The sequence below is a fragment of the Pan paniscus genome, chromosome 6 (assembly GCF_029289425.2).
Source record: "Pan paniscus chromosome 6, NHGRI_mPanPan1-v2.0_pri, whole genome shotgun sequence".
NCBI lineage: Eukaryota > Metazoa > Chordata > Mammalia > Primates > Hominidae > Pan > Pan paniscus.
This window is the reverse complement of record NC_073255.2, coordinates 80,210,665-80,230,520: the sequence shown is the minus strand read 5'-3', so window position 1 is coordinate 80,230,520 and position 19,856 is coordinate 80,210,665. Positions and strand designations below refer to the sequence as shown.

The 19,856-nt window shown below is 41.1% G+C and overlaps 1 long non-coding RNA gene across 1 annotated transcript in view; it reads right to left on the bottom strand.

Moving 5' to 3' along the window:
- LOC129398218 (uncharacterized) overlaps window positions 1-17,994 on the bottom strand; it is a 32,925-nt gene extending 14,931 nt beyond the window's left edge. Inside the window, exons 1-5 of the long non-coding RNA XR_008625943.2 lie at window positions 17,296-17,994; window positions 16,991-17,049; window positions 15,777-15,849; window positions 8,891-9,074; window positions 4,287-4,371 (exon numbers count right to left, since the gene is read on the bottom strand). This is a non-coding gene — a long non-coding RNA (uncharacterized LOC129398218). The remainder of the gene's footprint in view (window positions 1-4,286; window positions 4,372-8,890; window positions 9,075-15,776; window positions 15,850-16,990; window positions 17,050-17,295) is intronic.
- Between the last annotated feature and the right edge of the window lie 1,862 nt (window positions 17,995-19,856).

Here is a 19,856-nt window from a genome sequence, read left to right as displayed (position 1 = left end):
AAGACACTAAAGTAACTTTGCCTGTGGTTTGGTAATGCCTTCTAAAGCACATCCTAAGCTCTCGTGCATACAGGGGTCTCCTTTGAGCTCTATGCTTTTGAGATCCCATATACCTAAATTCCAGTACTCCAAATCAGTACTGCTCAGTTTTAGTTACTAAGTTTAAAAATGTATTTTAATAGCAAGTTAGTTTAGTGCACTCTTGCTTCTTTCTTTACTGCTGGTATACATGTATATTCCTTTAAATGAATCTTGGAATTTATTTAAAAATTTTAAATTATACTAATGAAACTATATTGTTGTGAATTCATAGGTGAATTTGGAAAGAATTTGTCTTTATGATACTAAATCCTTTTTATCCAAGAATCATATGTGCCTTTATATTTATTCCAGTCTATATTTATATCACTGAGTAAATATATAGAAATGTAGATACATACAGCTGTATAGATAGATACAAATATAGATATAACATGTTAAATCTATATCTATCCCATATAACATGTATACATGTTATATGTGTGTGTATATATATTTGTGTTATTAAAGAGCTCCCTTAAAATTTTTCTTTTATTTCCTATATAATTTTAGGTTGAGCTTGAATTTTCCTTGTATAAACAAGCAAATATTTATACTAGTTTTAATACTGAGATTTAGACATTCTATCTTATTTTAGCATTGAATATTTTCACAATTATTATAAATATTATCTAATATTAATAATGGAACTGTTAAAAATGTTTAAAATTGTACCTTTGAATTATTTTATCGTTGAATTTAAATTCCTTTAAGTATGATAGTAAATTTCTATTTTATGCTTTCTCTATGAATATGCAAATTAATCTATCCACTTCTCTATCTCTATGTAGTAACATATGAAAATCAGGCCTCTCTTCTTCTAATGGACATACACGTTTGCATATAGAATATCAGACTCTTTATAGCATTTAAAATCTTTAAAGACATGAATATTACCTTTTGACAAATATATTTTTGCATGTACTGAGAATACCCTATTTATTTTTTATTTGGGCTAATCAATACGATTATTAATATTATTGAATTACCAAATTTAGAATCACACTTTCATCCCCAAGGTAGATATTTGTGGGTTTTTTTGCCAATTTCTTGAGCCTGTGTGTCAAGTCACTTGAGCTGAGGCTTGGTGGGTCACCTGATATCAGGAGTTCAAGACCAAGGAAAGAAGAAAGGAAAGGAAAAGAAAGGAAAGGAAAGGAAAAGCAAAAGGAAAAAGGAAAAGGAAAGGAAAAAGAAAAGAAAAAAGAAAAGAATATGAACAGTTGGCGAGATCAAGACTTCTGGCCCAAAGGGCCTGCAGCTGGTCTGACCATTCATCAAAAAATCTGAATTTAAATGGAGACACATTGGACTGTCACACGCAATAAAAGAACTGAAACAGCAAATGGTCTTGATATGGGTTTCCTTCCACCCTACACGGCTCCAGCAAATGGAGGAGTGAGCGTGCCTGCGGTGCTCCTGACACATTTAGGGTAGTTCCTATTCACAGTGGTCAACCTTTGGGATTTTCCACACCTCACAGGGTCATCATCCATCTAGGCTAACCTAGAATGTCCAGATAAAAGCTCCTGTTTAGAGACTGGAGAGAAAATTGTCAAACCTGAAAGCCCATGAACTGTCTCAGCCAGGGGAGAACACACGTAGGAAAGACTACAGAGTGATGTCAGAAGCGTAATTTCAGATTGACCTGTACAGCTTTACGATTGTGAGTAATTAACTTACTTTTGCTAGGCTCTGTTATTCTCACATCAATAATGAGAAAGCGAACTGAATAGTCTCCCAAATCCCTTTCAATTTTAACATCCTCTGACTTTATGATTAAAGAGTGATACTAATAAGGCTAAAACTGTGGCTTAACCCCAATAGGAGCCTGCTGGGATTATGCTACACAAAACTATTCCACACAGACAGAGCCATTCTGACCATGTCCCTCCCTACACCAGCTAATATACAGATATGCACCACTGGTATGAGAAGTCCCTCCTACAGAGGACATTGACTGATTCAATAATAGGCTGATTTAGTCATTCAACCAACAAATATTTACTGAAAACCTTCTAGGTATTTAGGGATACAACAGAACAAAACAGACAAAATCCCTTTCCTTATGGAGCTTACGTTTTAGTGAAGAAGAGTGGGGGTGTCAGACATCAAATAGGAAATGAGTTGAGGATACATTTTATGCAGAGCACCCTGGAGGCACTTTTGATAAGGTGATTTTTGAGCCTCAATCCAAAGCAGTGAGACAGTGAGCCATGCAGACACTAGGGGAAGAATGTTCCAGGCAGAGGGAACAGCAAGGCCCAGAGACAGGACAGAGACAAGCATGCCTCGCATGTTAAATGTTTATACAGAGGAGTAAGAGCAGGAGAATAGCAGGAAGCACAGTGAGACAGGTAGTAGGGGGCAAGATCATTTAGAAAACAGAAAGCCACTGGAGAGTTTGAACAGAGGGGTAAACATGATCTAAATTCCACTGAAAAAGGACTGTTCTAGCTGTTGTGTTGAGAGTAGACAGGCTGGGTGCGGTGGCTCACACCTGTAATCCCAACGCTTTGGGAGGCTGAGGCAGGCGGATCACTCGAGGCCAGGAGTTCAAGACCAGTCTGGCCAACATGTCGAAACCCTGTCTCTACTAAAAATACAAAAGAATTAGCCGGGCATGGTGGTTTGTGCCTGTAATCACAGCTACTAGGGAGGCTGAGGCAGGAGAATCGCTTGAACCTGGGAGGCGGAGGTTACAGTGAGCAGAGATCACAGCATTGTACTCCAGCCTTGGTGAGACAGCAAGACTCTGTCTCAAAAAAGAAAAAAAAAAAAAAGACAGAATAGACTGAAGGAGGCAAGCATGGAAACAAGAAAACCAGTTAGGAGACTACTGAGATAAACCAGGTGAGAGATGATGGCAGATGGGTCCAGGGTGGCAGCAGTGAGGAATGAAGAGGGACAGACTCTGGGATATATTCTGAAGTTGAATCAACAGGACACTGGAGGACAGGATGAGCTTGGAAAATCTTGGGACTACTGCAGAATTGAATGAAGCTAAATGGCACTAAATTCCAACATCCACTGTGAAATCCTGGGATCAGGGATTTGTTCATCTCTGTCACCTAGTGTCCCACCCAGTACTTGGCACGTAATGAAGATATAAAAAGTCCTCAATTCTTGAATAAATGTGGAACTGAATATATTACAAAGCCAAAAAAACCTGCAGTTTGATAGGTCATTAGGAGACCAAAAAGCATCTGGTACTACACATATTTTACTAACAGAGTCTTGCCCTGTCGCCCAGGCTGGCAATGGCATGATGTCAGCTCACTGCAACCTCCGCCTCCCAGGCTCAAGCAATTCTCATGCCTCAGCCTCCCCAGTAGCTGGGACTACAGGCACTCACCACCATGCCCAGCTAATTTTTTTGTTTTGTTTTGATTTTTGTATTTTAGTAGAGATGGGGTTTCACCATGTTGCCGAGGGTGGTCTCAAACTCCTGAGCTCAGGCAATCCACCCACCTTGGCCTCCCAAAGTGCTAGGATTACAGGTGTGAGCCACTGCACTCAGCCTAAATCTATTTCTTTTTATAAAAAATTTCCCTTACTATGGCCAGACACGGTAGCTCATGCCTGTAATCCCAGCACTTTGGGAGGCCGAAGCGGGCATATCATGAGGTCAGGAGATTGAGACCATCCTGGCTAACACGGTGAAAACCCGTCTCTACTAAAAATAAAAAAATAAAAATAAAAATTTCCCTTTATAACTCATTTCACAGTAGTAACCAATGAAGCTGACAAACAACTTCACATTATACAGGTGAGATGTGAACAACTTGGCCATTTCCCTGAGAGGCCAGATGTAGTCACCAAACCTCAGCAACTCCCACCTAAAATACAGGGATAAGTATTACACAAGTAGTAAGCCCATGTTCTTATAAATAGTAAATCATGGGCCGGGCACGGTGGCTCACGCCTGTAATCCCAGCACTTTGGGAGGCTGAGGTGGGTGGATCACGAGGTCAAGAGTTCAAGACCAGCCTGGCCAACATGGTGAAACCCCGTCTCTACTAAAAATACAAAAATTAGCCAGGTGTGGTGGTGGGTGCCTGTAATCCCAGCTACTCAGGAGGCTGAGGCAGAGAAATGCTGGAACCCGGGAGGTGGAGGTTGCAGTAAGCCAAGATTGTGCCACTGCACTCAAAATCAAATCAAATCAAATCAAATACAAAAATAAAGACATAAAGGATGTCACTTACATGGACACGTGTTCAGGGCTTGTGTGGAGGAGTTGTGGATGATGACGAAAGTCGACTTGGAGACAATGGAGTCTGACTGGAGTTACTGGATGAGGAAAGGAGAGAAAGAGAGAGAAAAGGAAAAGGGTAAGGGAAGTGTAAGATTGCCTCAGTGTGAAGGTCATCTCTGATTGCTGACAAAGGCAGTGGAAAATGTTGGAGAAGGTCTGAAAATACTGCTAAAGGTTGGTGGTTTCAGAAAATCTTGTAACATTTCCTTTACTTTAAAACTTAGCATCTCAAGGGTTTTTAGTATGAGTTTTTGTTTTGTTTTGTTTTGTTTTGTTTTTCCCCATGGATTTCAGAGTAGTTGAACCATTCAGCCACAGAAAATAACTCCGGTATCAACCACATTTAAATATTACCAATAAAGACATGGGACTCTCCTCCTCTGAGGTCGAGCACGTCTATTCACTTGCTGCTCAGCCTCCTCTTCTGCCCACCCTCACCTCCTTTTCTGGCATCTGCTCCTCCCAGGGAGGACTTCACACCCTCCTCACAGAGCCAGCTGCCACCTCCCACTCTTCGAGGCTCCATCACGTGCCTGGCTCCACCACCTTCTCGCGTGTGACATCTACCTTTCACCAAGCTGAGGACACAGTGCACCCATGGTGTGTTTAAGGAGACAGTTCTGATGGCCACAAAATTCTTTTGTTATGTGGTCTGTGATTTGAATTGCCCTGTCCAAAGACTAACGCATGGTTCATGGTCAGGCCAAGTAAGGTTATGCTGGAATGAGAAACCACCAAGCACCTTTAATTCCTTCCAAGATCTTTCAGGAGTGGGACAAAGTCAAGTGCTGGGTTAGTGATGGCAAGAGAGGAGATTCTCTCTGCTGCACTCTGGTGATGATGGCAGGTCCAGCACTGCTCCAGCACCCAATCCTTGCAGTGTCTTCTATGGCACTTGCACATTCTTTATATAATACGGGCTTTGCAATCTCAGTTTCTGCAATCACTGTCACAACTGCCCCTAACAAAAGCAGTGACTGCATTCCTCACAACCTTGAATTTGAGCTTTGTCTTGAGAAATGAAGGTTTCTACAGGTTTCTTCATGTTCACATTAATCCAAACTGAAGATTTACCTCCAGGAATATTTTTCTTTCTCTATTAATTCCCTTAGCAAAAAATGTGTAACTTCCAATCTTCAATTCTTCACCAATGCTTTGATTCTTTGGCTAAATCAAACGCATGCTGAGGGCCAGGCACAGTGGTTCACACCTGTAATCTCAGCACTTCGGGAGACTAAGGCAGGCTGATCACAAGGTCAGGAGCTCAAGACCAGCCAGGCCAACATGGTGAAACCCCATCTCTTCTAAAAATACAAAAATTAGCCAGCATGGTGGTGTGCACCTGTAATCCCAGGTACTGGGAGGCTGAGGCAAGAGAACTGCTTGAACCCAGGAAGTGAAGGTTACAGTGAGCCAAAATCATGCCACTGCACTCCAGCCTGGGCAACAAAGCAACACTCTGTCTCAAACAAAAAAAAAGAAAGAAAAAACATGCTTAACCTATGAGTTAGGCACTGAGTTTTGTCTTCTCCACTGCAGGACTCCTGGACAAGGATTATTTTCTTACCCTACTACAGAATTTCTCAACCACTTTCCATGCCATAATCCACACAAAATCTATTTGGCACACTGACTGACCTTCACTAATTGCCCCAAGGTACTGTGACAGCTGAAGGAGCAATATTTCAGGACACACCCATTAACCCAACTTGAGAACATTTATTCACTGTAGTATTAATGAGAATGATTAACTGCACAAATGTGTAAACACCTAATATGCACACATAATTCATACTTGATTCCCAATACTTATTTCCTGACAATACAAAACTTCATACTAAATGGCTAGTTATTGGTTCTTGGCAACTTAAGTTCCTAAGGTGGTAGATAATCTACAAATTGTGGTCACTTACTCTGACAGTGCACAATGGCAAACAAAAAGATGGGAAAGAAAGAAAGCTCTAATAAAGAGCTCTAACAAAGAAAATAGGCTGGGCACGGTGGTTCACACCTGTAATCTTACACTTTGGGAGGCCAAGGTGGGCAGATCACCTGAGGTCAGGGGTCCGAGACCAGCCTGTCCAACATGGCGAAACCCTGCCTCTACCAAAAATACAAAAATTATGGTGGCACAGGCCTGTAATCCCAGGTACTTGGGAGGCTGAGGCAGGAGAATTGCTTGAACGCAGGAGGCGGAGGTTGTGGTGAGCCAAGATCGCACCATTGTACTCCAGCCTGGGAAACAAGAGCAAAACTTCGTCTCAAAAAAAAGAAAAGAAAGAAAAGAACATTATTTGTTCAATGGGGACTTCTTAGATCTTTCCTATTAGGCTGTGATATTCGTGTGCAGGCCAGAGTTACAGTATTTGCCATTTTAGGAACAGGGCTTATATGAATAAACATTAAGGTCCAAATGCGGACAGTAACTGCTATCCCTGAACAGTTGTGTGGCTACTTGAAACTGAAATATGCTGTGAGTATGAAAGACACATCAATTCTCAACAAAAAGAACATATGCAAATGAAGTAAAGAATGTGAAATACTTCATTGTGTATTTATTTATAATGATTTCAGGTTGAACTCGAAAATGTAAAATTATGTATGTGGCTTGCATTTGCAGCACACATTGTATTTCTCTTGGATACCACTGGCCAAAGTTCAAAGCTTAATGCCGGGTGTGGTGACTCACATCTATAATCCCAGCACTTTGGGAGGCTCAGGCGGAAGGATCACCTGAGCCTAGGAGTTTGAGACCAGCCTGGCCCAAATGGTGAAACCTTGTCTCTACACAAAATACAAAACTTAGCCAGGCATGGTGGTGCACACCTGTAATCCCAGCTACTCAGGAGGCTGAGGAAGGAGAATTGCTTGAGCCTGGTTGCAGTGAGCCGAGATCACACCACTGCACTCCAGCCTGGGTGACAGAGTGAGACTCTGTATCAAAAAAAGGAAGAAAGAAAAAAAGCTTCAGTTATCCCTACACTGCATATGTGCATATTGATAAATCAAGAAGTGCCTGTATTGAGCTTCTGCAAAAGATTTTTTGGGGAGGTGAAGGAAGGAGCAGTTCCATCATTTTAAAAGATTAATTTTTAAAGCTTCAAGATTAATCTGCACTTTTAAAAAGGATTTCACAACTATTTTACCTGTTGTATTTGTTCTTGGCTGAGTAACTACAGTTGTATTGTGAGTAAGAAGTTCTGGACCATAAATACATAGTTGATATTAATATTATAATAAAGCATTTAGAAGAAATTTACAGGCCTTTCTCACACAGCTGTGCACTGCTAATTATTATTATTATTATTTGAGACAGAGTCTCATCCTGTTGTCCAGGCTGGAGTACAGTGGTGCGATCTCGACTCACTGCAACTTCCGCCTCCCAGGTTCAAGCAATTATCCTGCCTCAGCCTCCCGAGTAGCTGGAACCACAAGTGCACGCCACCACACCTGGCTAATTTTTGTATTTTTAGTAGACACGGGGTTTTGCAATGTTGGCAAGGCTGGTCTCGAACTCCTCACCTCAGGTGATCCACCCAACTCAGCCTCCCAAAGTGCTGGGATTACAAGCGTAAGCCACTGTGCCTGGCCAATTTTTAAACATAATCCATTCTGCCTTCATTTTATAGTGAAAATAATCATTTTGGTGACTTGAATTTTGAAAATAGCAATTTTCAGATATTCAGGTGAGACCAGCTGGATGTCTCCAAAGTCATCTTTTTTTAAGATAAATACGCAAGAGTCACTTTTCCCCCAAACCAGCTCAATTCTGTTTCTGAATCTTAGATGAACTGTCTCACAGCAGAGCCAGAAGCAGCTTGCTGTATCATCTTAAACCTTTCCTCTCCATATACAACTCATTCCCAATGAATATACACAGATGCACAACCTCAATCAGTAAGCAAGACTCAACCCACTTCAACATTCCTTTCATGAGTAGAGAGAGGCCTTCTGTTCCTACCCCCAACACTCAAACTACCCATGTATTACCCTTCAAAATTAAGCCAGAATAACCTTTCTAAAGGGCAGATCCAAATTATTTTAAGAGGGAACTGCTATGAGACCATTTAATGACTGCCACTGCTTTTGTAGGATCTAAGGCCTTCCTCCATTTGGCCACCCAAGTCTATCTATGCAATCCCACCATGCCCACATGGCACTCCTCACTCCACACAGAATGGGTGAGGTATGTGAATATGTGGGCATATTTGACATCTCCCTGCCTTTACTCATATTTGGAACATGTTCCCTCCCTTCTGGATGCACAAATGACTGATCTGGGTATGCCATCCTTGCCTTCTCCCCTAAAAATGCTCAATAACTCTTCATTGCATTTTTCATAATATTAAGCCTCCCAAGGACAGTGTTCTTGCTAGACCCAATTTTGCACATCTGATACCTATACTAAATACATGTTTGTTCAATAAGTGAATCTAAATGTTAATTGTAAATATAAGGAAGTCATAATGAGAGGGGAACAAAAGGCCCTTCCTCATCGAATTAATCTCTCCTTAGGGAAGACACTGAATTTGTTTCTGCAGATTATCATCTTACCTTTTAATAAGAAATTTAATTCGATTGCCCACTTGAATGATGTTTTCCAGCCTTGCGATTCCATACCACGAGGGACTTCTGAAAGGAATGTTTTCTGGTAGTCCTTCCACATACAGATCATTCGCATGGCCTTCAAATTTTTGGTACAGTAGAGCCTTGGCTTCAGTGCTCCCCAAGGCTTCAGCTGAACAAAACCAAAGCAATTCAGGAGACTATGCTTGTGTTGAAATCAGATTTTAGTACAATCCAAAGCAAGGTGCAGGTCAATTTTTTTAAATTGGAAAAACTCTAGAAACATATTTACTAACTATTGAAGCAGGCTTAAAGCAAAGGCAAGTATAAATGACCCATTATTAGACAGATCAATGAGACAGAAAATTAACAAGGATATTAAGGACTTGAAGTCAGTTCTGGACCAAGCGGACTTAATAGACATCTACAGAATTCTCCACCCCCAAATCCACAGAATATATGTTCTTCTCAGCAGCACATCACACTTATTCTAAAACTGACCACATAATTAGAAGTAAAACACTCCTCAGCAAATGCAAAAGAATGGAAATAATAACAAACAGGCTCTCGCTGCATAGTGCAATTAAATTAGAACTCAAAATTAAGAAACTCACTCAAAACCGCACAACTACATGGAAACTGAACAACCTGCTGCTGAATGAGAACTGGGTAAATAACGAAATTAAGGCAGAAATAAAGATGTCCTTTGAAACCAGTAAGAACAAAGACACAACATATCAGAATCTCTGGGACACATTTAAAGCAGTGTTTAGAGGGAAATTTATAGCACTAAATGACTAATGCACTAAATGCCCACAAGAGAAAGCAGGAATAATCTAAAATATAATATTTATGCAGCTAACAAACATGAAAAAATGCTCATCACTGGTCATTAGAGAAATGCAAATCAAAAACAATGAGATACCATCTCATGTCAGTTAAAATGGCAAACAATAAAAAGTCAGGAAACAACAGATGCTGGAGAGGATGTGGAGAAATAGGAATGCTTTTATACTTTTGGTGGGAGTGTAAATTAGTTCAATCATTGTGGAAGACAGTGTAATGATTCCTCAAAGATCTAGAACCAGAAATAACATTTGACCCAGCAATCCCATTACTGGGTATATACCCAAAGGATTATAAATCATTCTACCATAAAGACACATGCACATGTATGTTTATTGCGGCACTATTCACAATAGCAAAAACTTGGAACCAACCTAAATGCCCATCAATGATAGACTGGATAAAGAAAATGTGGCACATATACACTATGAAATACTATGCAGACATAAAAAAGGATGAGTTCATGTCCTTTGCAGGAACATGGATGAAGCTGGAAACCATCATTCTCAGCAAACTAACACAAGAACAGAAAACCAAAAACTGCATGTTCTCACTCATAAGTGGGAGTTGAACAATGAGAACACATGGACACGGAGGGGAACATCACACACCAGGGCCTGTCGGGGAGTGCGGGGTTAGGGGAGGGACAGCATTAGGAGAAATACCTAATGTAGATGATGGGCTGATGGGTGCAGCAAACCACCATGGCACGTGTAACAAACCTGCACGTTCTGCACATGTACCCCAGAACTTAAAGTATAATAAAAAATAATAATAACCAAATCCTGCCCCCAATCCAAGGCCACAAATAATTTAATTAAAGCCTATAAAATAGGACACACAGAAAAGTCACTCTGTTTCCTTGACTCCACAACTTGTATGTGTGGCTTATAATGCGTTTACTTTATTATCAGTCTCGATAAACTCTGGGGGAGAAAGCCGGGGGTAACACACCTAATCCTTTCATGAAATGTCTAACATGGCCTCGAGTGTGTGGGATCTTTTCTCAAGCCCCCATGCCTGAGTGCCATTTGCTGATGGCCCTTCCCTATGATTGAGGAAGCTGGGTCACTAGTTGAACACTAAGTACAAGACAGCATGAGAATCATGCTTGCAGCTGCAGTTAGCTGGAGGGCTGGTAGGAGGCACTGCTCCATGATTGTATATACTGAGTTCTGCCATCTTAATGATATCTGTATATGTTTTCTATCTTTGAAGATACTTGCATTTTTACATATCAGAATCCCAAGGCTGAGAAATAAAAATTTTAAAAATTAAAAAAAATAATAAAAATAAATGACCCATCATTACCTATCAGATTTTGGCAGATTTAAGTGTCCTGATCCTAAGACAATCTTAATACCTCTAAGATCTTAAAACATTAAACTTTGTTTTTCAATATTCTTAGGAAGAAGAGAAAAAAATTATAGACAATAAAGAACACAACCTGAATACTATTTGTTTTTTTTTTGTTTATTTTGTTTTGTTTTGTTTTGTTTTGTTTCTGAGATGGAGTCTCGTTCTGTCACCCAGGCTGGAGTTCAGTGGCATGATCTCGGTTCACTGCAAGCTCCACCTCCTGGGTTCAAGTGATTCTCCTGCCTCAGCCTCCTGAGTAGCTAAGATTACAGGTGCCCGCCACCACGCCTGGCTAATTTTTGTACTTTTCAGTAGAGATGGGGTTTTACCATGTTGGCCAGGCTGGTCTCAAACTCCTGACCTCAAGCGATCTGCTCACCTTGACCTCCCAAAGTGCTGGGATTACAGGTGTGAGCCACCGCAGCTGGCCTGCAAATACTATTTGGAAGCAGCCTTTTGCCACTATCTGCTTGTGAAATTAACAACCCTCCTCCACTGGCTGCTGCAAACAGGCACATTTCAGGCTGAATTTTCATCCACACTGCAACCACGAGATCAATGTTCTTTACCCCTTCAACCTCATGAGCATGCTATTTTAAAAGAAATAACTTTCCACAAAGAATTCATGAAATGGGAAATAAAAATAGTAAGCAGAGGCCAGTTTAGATTAAAAGAGGCATAACAACCAAAGTTAGCACATGAAGATTGTTTGGACCCAGATTTAAAGCAAAATTTTTCAGATAATGAGGAAATGAGATACTGTTCAGGTAAGAGTAAGGAAACTTGGCCAGGCGCAGTGGCTCACACCTGTAATCCCAGCACTTGGGGAGGACGAGGTGGGCAGATTACCTGAGGTCAGGAGTTCGAGACCAGCCTGGCCAACATGGTGAAACCCTGTCTCTACTAAAAATACAAAAATTAGCTGGGCATGGTGGCGTGCGCCTGAAATCCCAGCTACCCAGGAGGCTGAGGCAGGAGAATTGCTGGAGCCCGGGGGGCAGAGGCTGCTGTGAGCTGAGATTGCACTCCAGCCTAGGGTGACACAGCAAGACTTTGTCTGAAAAAAAAAAAAAAAAGAGTGAGGAAACTCAACTAAGGGTTACAGATGAGCTGACACCAAAAAATCATTGTAATTTTGTCAGATATGATGAGATAGTAGCTGTATAAGAAAATGTTAATGCTGTTCGGGGATGCACACTGAACAGATAAAATGATGTGATGACTGATTTGCTTTACAATATTCCTGCAAAGGGAGGTAAAGGAATAGAAGAACAAAACGTAGGACAATCTTAATGATCACAGAAATTGAGGAATGGGTATTTTAGTGTTCACTGTACTATTTTCTCTACTTTTGAATAGGTATAAAAACTGTAATTTAAAAATGTAAAAAAAGTGCCAGGAGCGATGGCTCATGCCTGTAATCCCAACACTTTGGGAGGCTGAGGCAGGTGGATCACTTGGGTCAGGAGTTCAAGACCAGCCTGGCCAACATGGTGAAAGCCTGTCTCTACCAAAAAAAAAAAAAATCAGCCGGGTGTTGTGGCAGGCACCTGTAGTCCCAGCTACTCAGAAGGCTGAGGCAAGAGAATTGCTTGAACCTGGGAGGCAGAGGCTGCAGTGAGCCAAGATCGTGACACTGCACTCCAGCCTGGGTGACAGAGTGAGAATCCACCAAAAAAAAAGAAAAGTAAAAATGAATTGACTAATCCCTGCTCTGAAGCCACATCCAAACAAAACTCTAAAAAGAAAGATTCAAGCAATTTATATCGTGCTATTTATATATAGATCTCCCTTGCACCTCTGTATGTAACATTTAAATATTTTGTAACCTGATGGTTGGGAGTGGCTCAAAGCTGGGCATGGTGTCATGTGCCTGTAGCCCCAGCTACTTAGGAGACTGAGGCAGGAGGATAACTTGAGCCCAGGAGTTCTAGTCCATCCCAGACAACATAAGACCCTGTTTCTTTGTTTCTTTTCTTTTCTTTTTATTTTTTTCTTTGTTTTTTTTTTTTTTTTTGAGATGGAGTTTCACTCTTGTTGTCCAGGCTGGAGTGTAATGGTGCAATCTCGGCTCACTGCAACCTCTGCCTCCTGGGTTCAAGTGATTCTCCTGCCTCAGCCTCCCAACTAGTTGGGATTACAGGCGCACGCCACCATGCCCAGTTAATTGAGTATTTTTAGTAGAGATGGGGTTTCTCCATGTTGGTCAGGCTGGTCTCGAACCCCCCACTTCAGGTGATCCACCCGCCTCGGCCTCCCAAAATGCTGGGATTACAGGTGTGAGCCACCGCACCCAGTGGACCCTGTTTCTTTAAAAAGAAAAGTCGGGGAGCTGTCAGGGAGCTCACTGATGAATTATTTTGGTGATATCAACAATTGCTATCAAAACACAACTATAAAATCCAAAATTATAGGCCGGGCATTGTGGCTCACACCTGTAATCCCAGCACTTTGGGAGGCTGAGGCAGGCGGATCACGAGGTCCGGAGATCGAGATCATCTTGGCTAACACAGTGAAACCCTGTCTCTACTAAAAATACAAAAAAAAAATTAGCCGGGCATGTGGTGGGCACCTGTAGTCCCAGCTACTTGGGAGGCTGAGGCAGGAGAATGGTGTGAACCCAGGAGGCGGAACTTGCAGTGAGCCGAGATCGCACCACTGCACTCCAGCCTGGGCGACAGAGCGAGACTCCGTCTCAAAAAAAACAAAACAAAAAAACAAAAAAACAAAAACAAAAAAACAAAATCCAAAATTATGTCTATTGCCAGATCTTTCTCCTTACTTCCAGACTTATCCAACTGTCTCCTTCACCTCCACGCCTCAACTTAAATGTCAACTTGAAATTAATTAATAAATAATTTAATTATTTATTAATAATTAATGTCTTTGTTCTTAGATTGGCTTTCCTCTAATATCTCGAGATTTGTCTTAAATTCTTACTTCATGATATTAGCACCAAATCTGAAGGGCTCTAGTACAGGAACTCTCTGAGATTAGAAACACATGTATTTTTGAGAAACCACACAAAATGAAATAATTATCATAGCTGTAAAAAGAAATATGCCCATAAACAAATCATAGTAAAGGATTAGAGGCTTTCAGTCACACTAGAGAGTGATGTTAAATAAAATTATTCTGTTAATTCAACAAGGAAATATATAAACCTAATTCTAACAAAGTTTTTATAAAATAAAAAAGAACCAATTGGAGTTGAAAGTGAAAAGTGGAAATTTAGAAAGAGGCGAGGCCAACTACAGAACGTGCTCATCACATATCATCAAGGCTGCCCCAATCACACCCCCTGCCTCCCCATTTCCCTTATTCCACTTAATTCTTTCCCAGACCTTATACCTTCTTACAGAGTAAATATCTCCACTTACTATACGTTTCCCCACCAGATTGAATGCTCCAGAATGCACGGGGCAGGCCACTGTCTTCTGCACTGCCCAGTTCCCCCCGCACCTGACTCAGAGGTGCCAAATGACTTCAGGATTATGAGGTTGGAAGTAGTGAATATTTCCTGAATACTTGCAGTGGTTCCCAGCAATGAGAAACCTAAGATTTCCTCTCTCCCTTTCAGGAAACTTAAAGAAAGCAGCAATACTGTCAGAGGTGTTTGAACAAGAACAACTCGATCTTAAATAGAAGCTGGGTAAAATGAGGCTGAGACCTACTGAGCTGCATTCCTAGATGGTTAAGGCATTCTAAGTCACAGGGTGAGAGAGGAGATCAGCACAAGACACAGGTCATAAAGACCTTGTTGATAAAATGGGTTGCAGTAAAGAATTCAGCCCAAACCCACCGAAACCAAGATGGTGACAAGAGTGACCGCTGGTTGTCCTCAATGCTACACTCCCACCAACACCATGACAGTTTACAAATGCCATGGCAACATCAGGAAGTTACCCTATATGGTCTAAAAAGGGGAACCATAAAAATAATCCACTCCTGGCCAGGTGCGGTGGCTCACACCTGTAATCTCAGCATTCTGGGATGCCAAGGTAGGTGGATCACCTGAGGTCAGGAGTTTGAGACCAGACTGGCAACGTGGTAAAACCCCGTCTCTACTAAAAATACAAAAAGCAAATTAGTTGGGTGTTGTGGTATGCACCTGCGATCCCAGCTACTAGGGAGGCTGAGGCAGGAGAATTGCTTGAACCCAGGAAGCGGAGGTTGCAGTGAGCCAAGATCACACCACTGCACTCCGGCCTGGACTCCATCTCAAAAAAAAAAAAAAAAAAAAATAGTAAGAGAGGCTGGGCGTGGTGGCTCACAACTGTAATTCCAGCATGTTGGGAGGCTGAGGTGGGTGGATCACCTGAGGTCAGGAATTCGAGACCAGCTTGGCCCACAAGGTGAAACTACATCTCTACTAAAAATACAAAAATTAGCTGGGCATGGTGGCAGGTGCCAGTAATCCCGGCTACTTGGGAGACTGAGGCAGGAGAATTGCTTGAATCTGGGAGGCGGAAGTTGCAGTGACCTGAGACTGCGCCACTGCACTCCAGCCTGGGTAACATGAGCGAAACTCCGTCTCAAAAACAAAACAGTAAGAAAAAACTGGAGCTGAGTCCTGCTCATTATATTTACTTTCCTAAAATAAAACAACATTATAAAAAACATTACTCAGTAATATACTTTAGTTGAAAGGGGAAAAAAAGAGACTTACCAAATTTTTTTGCAGAAAAGCTGATCCACCATCTTTCTTCATTTAGTGATTCTGGCATACCATTCTTCCTTTACTGTCGAAATCACAGGAATACAAGTTTTCTCAATTTAATGAGCTTAATAGCTTGGGTTATTAAATATTATTATTATAAAATAGACAGTATTATTTTTTCTTTTCCTGTGACTAAAATTATTTCTAATATCCAGAATGTATTTATTACTGAAACAATGCTGACACACACTGCACAAAAAAGGAAGAACCAGACATTCATGAAAGCTGGGAAAAAGCAGAACTCAGTGTGCTCAAGAACCACTAGCAGGCCGGGTGCAGTGGCTCACACCTGTAATCCCAGCACTTTGGGAGGCTGAGGCGGACAGATCACCTGAGGTTGGGAGTTCAAGAACAGCCTGGCCAACATGGTGACACCCCAGCTCTACTACAAATACAAAAATTAGGCAGGCGTGGTGGCAGGTGCCTGTAATCCCAGCTACTTGGGAGCCTGAGGCAGGGAGAATTGCTTGAACCTGGGAGGTGGAGGGTGCAATGAGTTGAGATCACACCACTGCACTCCAGCATGGGTGACAAAGCAAAACTCCATCTCAAACAAACAAACAAAAAACAGCTAGCAGGTGCCATTTGCTATGGGGAGACTAGGGATATAATCTTGCAGCAATCCTTCCATTTTAGTAAATCTAAACAGTGTGATTCCATTCTGTTTTGTCCCCACTCTACTCCAGAGCCAAAACAAATAAGAAAATCCGTTATATTTCTATTTCTTTCAAAACACATCTAACAATTAAGAGATGATATGCATGGCTCCATACTCTAAAAGGAAGCCTCTTATGTCCTGGGTATCATGGACATTTGAGGAATGTTTGTTCAGTTGTCTGGTGCAAGCTTCAATAATAACCTGTTCAATGCATTATGCCAGACAAATTTTGCATCTCAAAAGTAGGAAAAATATTGTTCTTTTAGTTCTGTCTACCCATAAATGCAACATTTACATGTATTTATAATGGGTTAATACAAATAAAATGAGTTTACTGTTCTAGAGAGTATTAGAATTTTGACAACATGAATTCTCCTGTCCTGGCATGTAATTAAATGTTAGAGGAATATTATTTCATGTGGAAGATACCATTAAAAAATCAATGTTAAGCATTAAATAATTATTTCACATAATCTTCTAATCTGACTTAAGACTGAAGACCTACCGCCTGAAGCTGGTTTATCAAGTTGTAAATCTTCACTTGTTGAATTCACAAGTTCATGTCTGCAAGTGAGAATAAATACTTAATATTCACTAGGCAATATTCAGCAAAGTAATATCCACTAGTACATATTTAACATTTAATCACCAAGGGTGGCTTTGGAAAGAAAAGACAGGCTGGGAACGGTGGCTCATGACTGTAATCCCAACACTTTGAAAGGCTGAGGCAGGCAGATCATGAGGTCAGGAGTTCGAGAGCAGCCTGGCCAACATGGTAAAACCCATCTCTACTAAAAATTCAAAAATTACCCAGGCATTGTGGCAGGTGCTTGTAATCCCAGCTACTCAGGAGGCTGAGCTAGGAGAATCACTTGAACTTGGGAAGCAGGGGTTACAGTGAGCCGAGATCACACCATTGCACTCCAGCATGGGCGACAACAGCGGAACTCCAGCTGAAGAAAAAAAGAAAAAGAAAAAAAGAAATATCCCATTACTTTAAGGCAATGTAGATACAGCCAGAATTTCTACAGAAATCTGAACCACATTATAAAGCCAAAAAAAAAAAAAACCAGCTAATATCATTTAAAACATATAGTACTAAATGGAATAGGTAATATTTTCGTTTTTTTTTTTTTTTGATACAGAGTCTTGGAGTGCAATGGCACGATCTCGGCTCACTGCAACCTCTGCCTCCTGGGTTCAAGCAATTCTCCTGTTTCAGCCTCCCGAGTAGCTGGGACTACAGGTGCCCACCACCATGCCCGACTAGTTTTTTTTATTTTTAGTAGAGATTGGGTATCACCATATTGGTCAGGCTAGTCTTGAACTCCTGACCTCAGGTGATCCACCCACCTCAGTTTCCCAAAGTGCTGGGATTACAGGTGTGAGCTACCGCACCTGGCTGGAAAAGGTAATATTTTCCACACATAAACATTAGTGTAACTTTATTGGACTTAAAAATATATTTTTTTTTAGTAAGAGAAGCAGAAGATTCTCCTGAACTGCATCATTTCAACTAGCATTTATTTACTCATGACTAAAATACTACAACAACTATAAAAAGTCAAGTGATGGCCAGGTGCAGTGACTCATGCCTGTAACCCCAACACTCTGGGGGGCCAAGGCGGGTGGAGCACCTGAGGTCAGGAGTTTGAGACCAGCCTGGCCAACATGGCGAAACCCCGTCTCTACTATAAATACAAAAATTAGCTGGGCATGGTGGCTCTCACCTGTAGTCCCAGCTACTAGGGAGGCTGAGGCAGCAGGATCGCTTGAACCTGAGAGGTGGAGGTTGCAGTGAGCCATGATCACGCTGCTGCACTCCAGCCTGGGTGACAAAGCAAGACTCTGTCTCAAAGGAAAAAAAGAAAAAGTGAAGAGCATAGGGAGTATTAAAATCAGACATAACCAATGGTCTCTCATCTGAACAGCTCCATTTTTTTGCTATCATTATGTGTTAAGGTCTATTTGCTAAACATTACTATTTGTACTAAAGTTTCAAGTGTATCCTATAACACATTAGTGCTGACTTAGGTTTAATGTCCTTTGCTGTACACTATACTTGAATATCATACTTATATATCACAACAAATGTATCTTTCTCTAAGGCAATTACCATTAATACTGCTTTAAAATTACAAAATGTGGGCCAGGTGTGGTGGCTCGTGCCTGTAATCTCAGCACTTTGGGAGACCGGGGCAGGTAGATCACGAGGTCAAGAGATCAAGACCATCCTGGCCAACATGGTGAAACCCTGTCTCTACTAAAAGTACAAAAATTACCTGCGCGTGGTGGTGCACACCTGTAGTCCTAGCTACTCTGGAGGTTGAGGCAAGAGAATCGCTTGAACCTGGGAGGCGGAGGTTGCGGTGAGCCGAGATTGTGCCATTGCACTCCAGCCAGAACAACAAAAGTGAAACTGTCTCAAAAAATATATATATATATAAAATGTGAAGATTGTTTTTATAGTTTCACAACAACTGAATATTAATGTCTTTAAATAGTAAATCACCATCACAACAAAAGCCCCACAACATAATGTTTCATTTTAATAAAAGCACTGACATTTATAAAATTGTCATAGTCAACTTATAAAACTGTAACAGCAAATTATTTTTACTCAGAATAGTACTAAATTAATATAATAAAAACATAGGCCGGGTGTGGTGGCTCACACCTGTAATACCAGCACTTTGGGAGGCCGAGGAGAATGGATCATTTGAGGTCAGGAGTTCGAGACCAGCCTGGCCAACATGGTGAAACCCTGTCTCTACAAAAATATAAAAATTAGCTGGGCCTGGTGACACACCCCTGTAATCCCAGCTACTTGGGAGGATGAGGCAGCAGAATTGCCTGTAATCCCAACTATTTGGGAGGCTGAGGCAGGAGAATCACTTGAACCCAGGAGGTGGAGGTTTTAGTGAGCTGAGATTGCACCAATACACTGCAGTCTGGGCAACAGTGTGAGACTCTAACTCAAAAAAAAAAAAAAGGATAAAAGTAGAGACAATAGGGGCATCTTGGTGAATACCGAATTTAACAAAGCAGATTAAGAGAAACAATTAGTTTCAAAAAATAATATTCAATTAAATCTCTAAGATCCAGGGCTTTGCAATAAATATGTAAATAAATCACCAATATCCATGCTGAAAGTTTAAAAGAAATGCTAAAGAAATAAAACTTTTCCTTAGTTTTGCAGTAATCTAGAAACAAAGAATGTTTCTAATATTTAGACAGAAACTACAAAGCACCTTACAAGGAGAGACGTGTAAGGATGGCAAGATTCACCAGCAGCCCTGGGCTTGTCCACAGTACTCCCATGATGAACAATAACTCCATTGTGTAAATGCTTATGAACAAAGTATTACAGG